Below are 11,518 nucleotides of genomic sequence, written 5' to 3' on the forward strand. Positions count from 1 at the left end.
CCATCGCTGCCTCTCGACCCACCAGGACCAAGAAGCCCAACCCAACCAACACTGGGCCGCAGTGGACCCGCTAAGCCCATGTGCCCGTCCGGCTACTTAAGGCGCGCCCCACGGAGATCAGGTCATCCAGTGGATCAACGAACCCGGCGGCGGCGGCTTCCTTCCCTTCTTCTTTCTCTCGCTCTCCATTCCTGTACTCTAGCCAGAGCTTGTAATTCGCACTTGTGTCTCGAATTCCCCTGTGCAAGTAATAGATCGAGAGAGTATCTACCAGTACCCTAACATCTGGTATCAGAGACCAATCCAACTTCCTTCCGCCGCGTCGATCTGGCACAGTTTGTGGAGACACGAGCCCTGCATCATGCGCGATCTCGCCTCATGACCATGGATCCATCGATCCAGTCCTTCCTGGAGCGGCTGGAGACCACACTCAAGGAGCACACCGCCACGATTCAGGCCTCCAACGCCGAGGTCGACGATCTCGTCGCATGGCGCCCAGATCTCGAGCGGCGCGTCACCGATCTCACCGATTCGGTGGCGTCCCTGCAGTTCGCACCCCCACCGCCACCACCATCACGCTCGGAAGGCGGGCAGCACCAGGCACCGGAGGCGAGCCAACCATAGCCTGCTACGGCCGGCGCCTACATCGGGACCGTGTCTGGCGCGGCCGCTACTGCACAAGGGCCCGATGGCCACGGCGTCTTCAACATCGCTCGGGGGCCGCTTGCGGCGTCCCTCATGACGCCGCCGCCGCTCCCGGCAAACGGGTCAGTTCAACCTTCCCCATCGCCCCTTGCCCTTTCTCCCTTCGCGCATGCCAGTCAACTCCTCAGCGGCTTGGGCCAGGCACACCCATCCATCCAGTTTCCACAATTCGCGGGGGGACAACCCGAAACTGTGGAAGACTCTTTGTGAACAGTACTTTACTATGTTTGCGATCCTACCTTCGTTTTGGGTGCCTATGGCAGCGCTAAATTTCTCTGGTTCTGCATCTATTTGGTTGCAATCTATCCAAAAAAGACTGGCGGAATTTGATTGGGAATCATTTACGCTCTCCTATGCACACGCTTTGGGCGTGATCGTCATCAGACGCTTATTCGCCAATTTTATACCGTGCGCCAAACATCTACGGTTGCGGATTACATTGAGCAATTTGAGTCTATCATTAATCATCTTAGTTCATACTCTGACACAATTCATCCCTTCTATTTTCTCACTCGCTTTGTGGAGGGGCTGCGGAAAGATATCCGTGCGGTGGTCTTGGTGCAACGACCACCGGACCTGGATACGGCGTGCGTGCTGGCGCTCTTACAGGAGGAAGTGGCGAACGGGGCCTCTGGCTCCCTACCACGGCCGCCCGAGACGCATCACCGACCGGGCATGGCGCTGCCACTACCCCCACCTCCACCGCGCGCGGTTCCACCGAACGGTACCGCCGATCGCCGCGGCACTGAGGCGGCGCGCGCGGACACGTCCAAGGTGAAGGCACTTCGCGATTACCGCCGAGCCCGAGGACTCTGCTTCAAATGTGGGGAGCGCTGGGGACAAGACCACGTCTGCCCCACCACGGTTCAACTCCATGTGGTGGAGGAGATGCTCGAGCTCTTCGGCGTGGACGTCGAGCAAAACGAATCCACGGCCACGGCATCAACCTGCGACGCCGTCATGGCCATCTCTCATTCAGCGCAGGACGGCAGCGTCTCGCCCAAAGCCTTTCAACTACTCGCCACGATGCAGGGGCGCGAGGTGCTGCTCCTCGTTGGCAGCGTCATTTCTACGTCCTTCATCGACCAGAAGCTCGCGCAACAAATGTCAGGAGCGGTGCCGCTCAAGCAATCGTGCCGTGTCCGTGTTGCTGATGGGGGTGAACTCACCTGCACTGCTGCGATTCCTTCGTGCCAGTGGTCTTCCCAGGGCCACGATTTCACCACCAACATGAAGATCTTACCGTTGGGCACGTACGATGCCATCCTCGGCATGGATTGGCTTGAACAGCACAGCCCGATGACTGTCGATTGGCGCCCAAGTACACCCAGTTCCCCACTGCCATGGGACGAGCTCATCTGTTCGGTCACGAAGCCAACTCCACAACATGCCATGTGATCAATCGGGTTCAGCTCATGAACCTGCACCGCCAAGGCTCTCTCCTCCACATTATCTTGCTCTGCCCGATCAAGGAGGGGTCATCTGTTTCAGAGGAATCACCAGAGCTGCAGCAAGTGCTAACTGAATTCGAGGATGTGTTCCAGAAACCCACTGGTCTACCACCGCGTCGTGCGTACGACCATACCATACCACTGATGCCAGGCGCGCAGCCAGTTAATATCAGACCATATCGGCACAAGCCGGAGCACAAGACAGAAATTGAGCGACAAGTGGCTGAACTTCTTCAGTCAGCGGTCATTCAGCGCAGCCACAGCAGCTTTTCGTCACCGGCGATCCTGGTCAAGAAGAAGGACGGGACGTGGCGGCTGTGCATTGACTACCGCCATCTCAACGCCATGACGCGCGTCAGCAAGTTCCCTATTCCTGTAATCGAGGAGCTGCTTGATGAATTACATGGAGCGAAGTGGTTCTCCAAGCTTGATCTGCGTGCGGGATATCACCAGATTCGGTTGGCAGAGGGGGAAGAATTCAAGACCGCATTTCAGACGCACTCAGGCCATTACGAGTTTAAAGTGCTCTCTTTCGGTTTAGCAGGCGGGCCGGCAACATTCATCAGTGTACTGACTGACACCCTACATCCTCTTCTCCGGCACTGCGTACTCCTGTTCTTCGACGATATATTGGTGTTCAGCCGTACCTGGGAAGAGCATGTTTCTCACATTCGTCAGGTGCTCGAGCTGCTTCGCAAAGATCAATGGAAGGTCAAGAGATCTAAATGTGAATTCAGTCAGCAACAGTTGTCATACTTGGGCCACGTCATCAGCGAGAAGGGCGTGGCCATGGAACCCAGCAAGATCCGTGCGGTCCAAGAGTGGACAACCCCACAGGACGCCAAGCAGGTCCGGCAATTCCTCGGGCTTGCGGGGTACTATCGTCGTTTCGTTCGTGGATTCGACATCATCGCGAGACCTCTGTTCAATCTTCTCAAGAAGGGCACCCCTTTCGTATGGACAGACAACACAGCTCAAGCGTTCCAACTGCTCAAACAGCAGCTGATCACAGCTCCAGTTTTGGCATTGCCGGACTTCACCAAGACATTCACGATCGAAACGGACGCCTGTGACAAAGGCATAGGGGCAGTTTTGCAGCAGGAGGGCCACCCTATCGCTTTCATGAGCAAAAGCCTCAGTCCCAGGTACCAGGGCCTCTCAACTTATGAAAAGGAGTACCTTGCCATTGTTGTTGCGGTGGACCAATGGCGACCATATGTGCAGCACAGCGAGTTTGTCATCTACACTGACCAGAAAAGTTTGATACATCTTGAGGAGCAGCGTCTGTCCACCCCATGGCAATAGCGCGCTTTCACAAAGCTTGTGGGTCTGTGTTACACCATTCGGTACAAGAAAGGTACCGAAAACACAGCTGCAGACGCGTTGTCACGCGCGGCCTCTTCAGAGATTCTTTCGGCTGTCACTTCGTGCCAACCAACATGGCTTGAAGATGTGGTGGCGAGTTACAATTGCAATCCTCAGGCGCAGAAACTGCTGGAACAACTAGCTATCAAAGAGGATTCCAAAGGGCGTTTCACTCTGCAGAATGGCATAATTCGTTTCCGTGGGCGAATCTGGCTTGGGGGTTCAATAGAAGATCATGGGGGCATTTCATGATAGCCCCCTGGGGGGGCACTCCGGGTTCCCAGCTACCTTCCGGCGCATCCGTCGCTTGTTCGCGTGGCCCAAGATGAAGACGCACTTGCTACATTACGTGCGTTGTTGCCCGATCTATCAACAAGCGAAACCGGACAGAGCAGCATCTCCAGGCCTCCTTCAACCCCTTCCTATCCCACAGCAGCCTTGGGAGATGATCACGATGGACTTCATCGATGGACTCCCGCAATCTGGTAAACACAACTGCATCTGGGTCATTGTCGACAAACGCACCAAGTTTGCCCATTTTCTTCCTCTGGCGCATCCCTATACTGCAGCCAAGGTTGCGCTTCTCTACATGAACAGTGTTTACAGGATCCACGGCTTCCCGGCGTCGATCGTGTCAGATCGCGACCCTGTCTTCACAAGCCATTTCTGGCAGGAACTTTTCAAGTATGCGGGCACCGAGCTGCGGTTGAGTACGGCAAATCACCCGTAGACTGACGGGCAAACGGAGAGAGTCAATCAATGTCTCGAAACTTATCTCCGCTGTTTCGTGCATGCCTGCCCAACCAGGTGGAGTCACTAGATACCACTGGTGCAGTTTTGGTACAATACCTCGCACCACTCCAGCATCGGCATGTCACCGTTCAAGGCTATGTTTGGGCATCAATCAAGACACTGGGGGATCACTCCGACCAGTGAATGCACGGTGCCAGCACTACATTCTTGGCTGGACGAACGTGTCGTCATCCAGGACCTGCTGCAATAGCACCTTAACAGAGCACAATAGTACATGAAGGCTCAAGCGGATAAACGTCGATCCCCACGAGCTTTCTCGGTGGGCGACTCGGTCTATCTCAAACTTCAACCTTATATTCAGACTTCAGTTGCAAGGCGTGCCACCCACAAATTGGCGTTCAAGTATTATGGATCATACCAGATTATGCCAAGATCAATGACACAGCCTACAAGCTGGAGTTACCACCACAAGCTCAAGTGCACCCTGTCTTCCATGTCTCCCAGCTACGGCACTGCCTGCGCCCGGGTACGATGACTCACTCTGATCTTCCTCACCGTACTGATGCTCCTGTTGTTCCAGTCACAGTTCTCCAGCGACGTTGGCGCAAAAGGAACGGTACCATGATCGAGCAAGTTCGCATCCGTTGGTCAGATGAATCAGCCCTGGAAGATACTTGGGAACATCGAGTGGCGCTGCAAGCCCGCTTTCCTGCAACAGAGGCTTGGGGGCAAGCCTCGTCGCAAGGAGGAGGGGATGTCAGCGCCCCTAATCCGGCTGACCCTGCTACGCTCGCTGACGGGAAGGACCCAGGCGGCAGCGACTCCATCGCTGCCTCTCGACCCACCAGGACCAAGAAGCCCAACCCAACCAACACTGGGCCGCAGTGGACCCGTTGAGCCCATGTGCCCGTCCGGCTACTTAAGGCGCGCCCCACGGAGATCAGGTCATCCAGTGGATCAACGAACCCGGCGGCGGCGGCTTCCTTCCCTTCTTCTTTCTGTCGCTCTCCATTCCTGTACTCTAGCCAAAGCTTGTAATTCGCACTTGTGTCTCGAATTCCCCTGTGCAAGTAATAGATCGAGAGAGTATCTACCAGTACCCTAACAGATGTGGACCGGATAAGAGCAACTCTAGCACACCCCGTAAAAATTCGACCCGCAAAACTCGTTTGCGGTTTCACGAACATCTCGTTTGCGGGTCGAAAACATGCACTGCAGATCAGATACCCGCATCTAAACCTGCATAATTTGAAAAAACGCTTTCGCGGGAGAAATTGCACACACATAATTCATCACATCACATACTACATAGTTCATACACACTACAGGATCAGCAAACTAAGCATAGATCATACTAAATGCTACGTTAACTAGTAGTTGAGGGGGTCGGATCTGACGACGACGAAGTCGCGGCAAAACGTACGACGCCGTGGAGGCCGAGCGACGCTCAATCCACCACGCCGGAGCTGCACAGGTCGATGTACTTTGCCACCTGCTCCGCGCTGATGCGGCGCCACTCCTATGCCTTGTCATTGGTGGCAACGTTGGCGGCGACCGCCTGCTGCCACTGGAGGGCTTCGAGCTCCTCGGCGTGGTGCAGGAGCTCCACCTCCTCGCGCACGCTCCGATCGGCGATGGCGGCGGCGACGGCGTCGAAGTCCGTGATGTAGTCCTCGGGCCCGACGACTCCGCGGCGGCCGAGCGGAGTGGGCTCCTCGGGCTCCTCCTTCACCGGGACGAAGGCAAACGGCGCCGGCGGCTCCTCCTCCTCCTCGTCCGACCACTCCCTCTTCACGGGGAGGAAGCCCGCGCCGGAGGATGAGGGGGATCCGGCGTAGGAAGATCTCGTGGAGGAGAAAGACGCGCTACGACGGTCGTACTCCTCCGTCTCGCGGCGGCGACATCCCACGGTTGGTCCACCTCCGGGAGCTGCGCTTCCTCGTGCCATCCGCCCGGACGCGCCGCTCGCGCTCCGGGTCGCGCTCACGGCTGGATCTGCTGCCAGAGCCGCGTCCGGAGCTCCACATTCGGCCCCACATGGCGGCTGGAGGCGGGGCGGGTGGTCGCCGGCGGCGAAAAATTGCGGAGTGGGGAAGGGGAATCGGGTGGCTCACGGGGCGGAGGGATAGGGTTTGGACCCGCAAAAGGGTCGCGGAACCGCAATTATACTGCTCGGGACGTGCGGTTTGCGGGCTGCGGCAAAAAAAAATTGCGGGCCAGGCGAGTATGCGGGCTCTGGTCTGGCCGGAAAATTGGGCCTAGCCCGCATACTCGCCGGAATTTTTACGGGTCGGGCATTTTGGGGGGTCTGCTAGAGTTGCTCTAATCAGCTAGAGAGGATGGTGCGTCCGAATAGCGTGGCCCTGCCAAGAGTGGTTGTTACTTGTAGCCATAGCTACCGGCTAGTGGAGAGCAAATAGCGGATCAGTAGCAGCAGTACGTGTGCATCTCTACTAAAGGACTTGTAACCAGTTGTGTTGTGAAAACAGAACAAGAGAAAGGCAGAAGTGTCGTTGCCACACAACTCTGTGTGTTCTTGTGTCCAGTGTGTGCTCGTGTTAGTGTGTCTTCTTCAAGCCAACAGAAAGTATTAGAAAACATTATGTTCCTAAAAGATAAGGCTGCGTAGTATGATTTATTTTTTAAGTTTATGTAGACAACAAAAGAGAGACCAACACTCCTGGGCTCTACATTAGAAAATGCACAGGCGAGCTAATAGGTGGCTTGCAAAAAAATACTTTTTCTTAAAGATTTGAAATTGTTCAAGGGCAGATGCATCCGGGACAGCCAGGAGAAATTCCATTTGTCGACCGTTCGCTCAAGGCTCGTACTGTCGTCGCCGTCGTCTGTCTCTTCACTGTCGTGCTCTGGAGCCAGAGCAGCAGTCCAGATCGTACTACGTTAAGGTCCTGAGGTCCTTCTCTCCGAACCCACACGCTGTCTGCATCACTATGCCTACACAACTGATGATGGACAGGTTACATACGACGGACAGCGAATCGCCTTGAGACTAATCTTATTGGCGTTCTCATCCACGAACGCCGAGCCACATGACAATCCTACATGATTAACTTCCTCGTTTTTCGGACGTACGTACATGGTCTTAATGACAACGCGCGTGGGATCGTGTTGGTTTCGTTGCCTTGACTCTTCTCTTCTCTTCTCTTCTCGTACACACACGCTGTTTATCTGCAGCACATGATGATGCGTACATAGCCATGGAGGACATGCCAGTGGTCGTGACTGTGATAATTACAGGCCAGAGCTAGGAGTAGAAGACAAGCTAATTAAGGTTAAGGTTGGTTGTGAGTCCCAGTCTTAGAATTGCCCTGTCCCCTGGAGACATGTACTACTCCCTCCAATCTAAAATAAATGTGGAGGTTTTAGTCCAAATTTGATGAAGTATCTTTATTTGGTGTTAAAAGGGATCTATAATTTTCAGAAACTAGGATTTCATCCAGCTTTCCAGATAAAGCAACATGACCAATACAACCACAAGTTTAACCGAATAATCTCTATCTCTACTACTTAAGAATGTAAAGTTTCACGTTTCACTTTTCTTTCCACCACCCCTTTGTCGAACCTTCCCCGTAAGATAATTAATCACCTTAATTTACTTACCTTTTGAACAAATTCCACTTTATTTTACTTGCCAAACTTCATATCAAAATATAAGCTAAATCATGGGTAGAATTTGATAAACATTTATTTTCAAAATAGCGTTAATATGGGTAAGTACGTCACAACCTAATGAACTAGAATATTTATATCACGTTGCAATGCATGGGCATTGTCCTAGTGAAAATAAATAAGTCTGTTTGCAACCGGGTGTTGGCCGTGTGCATCTTTTTTCTTTGCGAAAAAGGCCAAAAAGTCGTATATTAAGTAGCACATACCCTTATCACAACACCCTTACAGAATTCAAAAAATCCATAACCAAAGTATTTTTCCTCTTGCATCCACCGCCAGTGCACCGTCAGCAAAGCTCGTTACCGTCTCTAGGCCCCCTCTCAGTGGAGCAAACTTGGTTAAACCCAGGAGCTTATAATTAAAAGCAATGGCCGGGAAGTTGTCGATGTAGACCAGAAGACACTAACGGCTGCGTTGTGCATCTTAATCATGCAGAGACTGGGTGTGTACTCATTGTGCGTGAATCTACTAAATGCCATATTATGAGTCAATAGAGGTGCCCTTTATTGAAAAACTACGGTTCCGGGATAGCATGATGGTATATAGTCTAACTTAGGAGACCATGTCAATACCGAACATGAGAACTTCCGTTATGGAATTGCAAGAGTAGTATGAAAATAAGTGTAGCAAAATTTCACGACTATCCCTTCTCTATACCGGCAAGCGGTGAACATGAATTAATAAATCCACCATCAACTAGATCATGCCAGCAAAATTATCGGTCCTATTTATAGCTAATTTTTGTAGTACCATATTTCATTTCAAAAGTACTTTTTCATATACATATATGCATATGATTTATAAACTTTGAATCTACATAGTTTAACAGCTAATGAAAGTCAAATAAGGCCATAAAACGAACAAAGCTTGAGCTTTGCTACCTCTAAACACGCAATTGGAGTTATTTCTAAAATAAGGTGGCTGCGAGTTCTAGTCTCGGACCTCAGCAGAGACAGGTATTATTTTGTGTTTTGTGTTAACATGGCTGCATGATCGGATTATGAATTAATAATACACCATTGACTAGATCGAGCAGCAGAACTTGTGCCAGCTCATCAGGCATAAAGAAATATATAAGTAACAAAATTCTTGCAAAGGAAAACACATAAAGTCATTTTTTTAAATCAACAAAATATAAAAAAATGCATGACAACGGATAACGATGATTCTGTTCTTTAGACTTATTTGCAGTTTATGCCAAATGTAATTACTATAGAACGTTTGCCTGTCCAGTTCAGCAATATATTTATCTTTGTATCTTTGTTGTTGTTGCACTGATGAAATGAAGAGAAATTAATGAAACGAAAAACCTGCCAGCAATAACTTACAAAAAAGTTCACAGTAGAAACAAACAACAAGAACTTACTCGTAGCATTACCCAACAATAACCACTAGACTAAAGATAGACTCTTTTGCAAAATACAATTCATCAAACATATAAAAATAGAAAACTGCTTCCAAGAAAAAGAATTCTCACATCATTTTCATGGGAGCCAAGCGAGGCGACGGCTCCTGGCTGCCGCCTTGGCCATGCCAAAATTTGGTACCCACGCCAGTTCGGTCTTGCTTTGGAAATTCCCACTGAGGCTGGCCGGGTTTGTGTGGTTGTTCGTCGAACAGTACATTCAAATGTCTGGGTTTGTGTGGGTGTCTGTCGACCCGTACGTTCACTGTCCGCACCTATTCTCATCCACACACGAACTACTAGCTGCAGGTAGCACATGATGCACTGAGGGTCTGCTTGGTTCATGACTAACTTTGTCACAATTAAGCTTAGGCAAAGTGTGGCTGCCACAAAAAATGTGGCTAAGAAAATGGCCATCACGTGTGGCATGATTTGACAAGAAGTTGAGTCTATGACGTGTGGACCATGTAGCTAGAAAAGTGTGGCAAGCCACAAGTGTGGCAACGAACCAAACACATGCCTAAGATATTGTGGTACGCCTAAGCTTAGGCGTGGCAACCTTAGGCTGCAAACCAAACAGGCCCTGAGTGTCCTGATCCATTCTCTTCCACACACGCACTAGCTGCAGGCAACGGCTCCTGCTCGTCTCAGTACTGTGCTTCCATGAGCATGCGGGGGATGTTGACGAGTTACTGACGCTCAAACCATTCGTTCACTTGTTATTACACATGCATGTTGAACGCTAATTGACATCCATGCGTAGCTCGTGTGATACGTGATTTAAGGGCAAAGATTCCGAATCCCATTACCCTGTCTTCTATAGTACTGTCGATCATTCTGACCTCCACCTTCTAGAGTGAACATCACATAGCTAAATTTTGCTTTCTTTGATCCCGCAAAAAAAAAGGTTTGTATATGCGATTAGCTTTCACGGCCGCCCGCGCGGACGTAATTTTCGTCCAGTCCCCCGTTGGAATTTTGAAAAAGATAGTAGCAGTGGCGGGTGCGGCCGCTGGCCCGCCCCACGTTCTTTAACCTACCACTGGCGGGTAGTAAGCAGGACCCGCCACAGCTATGTTCTGCCAAGACTGGACATCCGGCAAGGAAAATTAGTGCCGGTTGCTAGTCACTACTCGTCACTGCTTGGTCATCTACCTATGGCGGGTGCTAGGTAGAGCCCATCACTGCTGAGTTACGTAAACAAGTCCTGTCTGGGAGATTATACTTGTGGCGGGCAATGAGTTCTGTCGCCCAAATTACGCTCTTAGTTGTGTCGGGCAGCCTTTGCTACCCGCCACTGTTTGTTTTTAAAAATAGATGTGGCGGGAGCCCCACATCGCCCGCGACTCATTGGTGTTCACGTATAAGCCTTTTTGCAGTAGTGATGGTAACTAGGACAATATTGCCTAATTGATAGTTGTAACATATGAACATAAGAGTGCTGGTAATAGTATGGTAACTCACATAATTACCATCGTGGCCTGGTAGATTATGACTGTTGGATCTGACGACAAACAACGACATCAACCTCATTCCTATGGCGATGAACAAATTGTCCTACAGGTTGTCTCTTTCTATCCTACCATTTCATGATTTTTTAACTTTATATTGGGTCAGTGATTCTTGGTTGTTTTGCGTACATAAAAATAAGCTATCGGTTACAAACATAGAAAAAAGGTTATTGGTCTAGTTGGTTATTAGCTATAGCGACCAAGTATTAATTCCACCCTCAAGCATTTATAGCGACGTAAAAGTCGGGAGGGAGAAACCAACATAGACAAACAAACAGTTCGGCTCTAAGCCTAATAATGAAATTTGTCGGCTAACTTTAGCGATTCTTAATAGTAATAAAATGAACTATGCACGGAACGTTTATTGTACCATCGTTGCTGAGAGGTTTTCTTGGACTATGTCTCTCTCTTGCTCCATTTCATGGCATCGTACATGTCTCCCTCTCTCACTTTCCAAGTTTCCATATCTATGCCCACAGGAGAGAGGTATCTCGTGTGATATATATAAAGCAGATGTGACAACCTTGTACGCGCTCTCAACGACAACAAATCAACTCTCGATCGTGCGGCTATGGTTTCTTTGAATCTTCTCTTCTCTCGTCCATACACACGATGCTTAGAATCTTATCTTTTCTTCT

Source organism: Triticum dicoccoides, chromosome 2B (genome assembly GCF_002162155.2).
Source record: "Triticum dicoccoides isolate Atlit2015 ecotype Zavitan chromosome 2B, WEW_v2.0, whole genome shotgun sequence".
Classification (NCBI taxonomy): Eukaryota; Viridiplantae; Streptophyta; class Magnoliopsida; order Poales; family Poaceae; genus Triticum; species Triticum dicoccoides.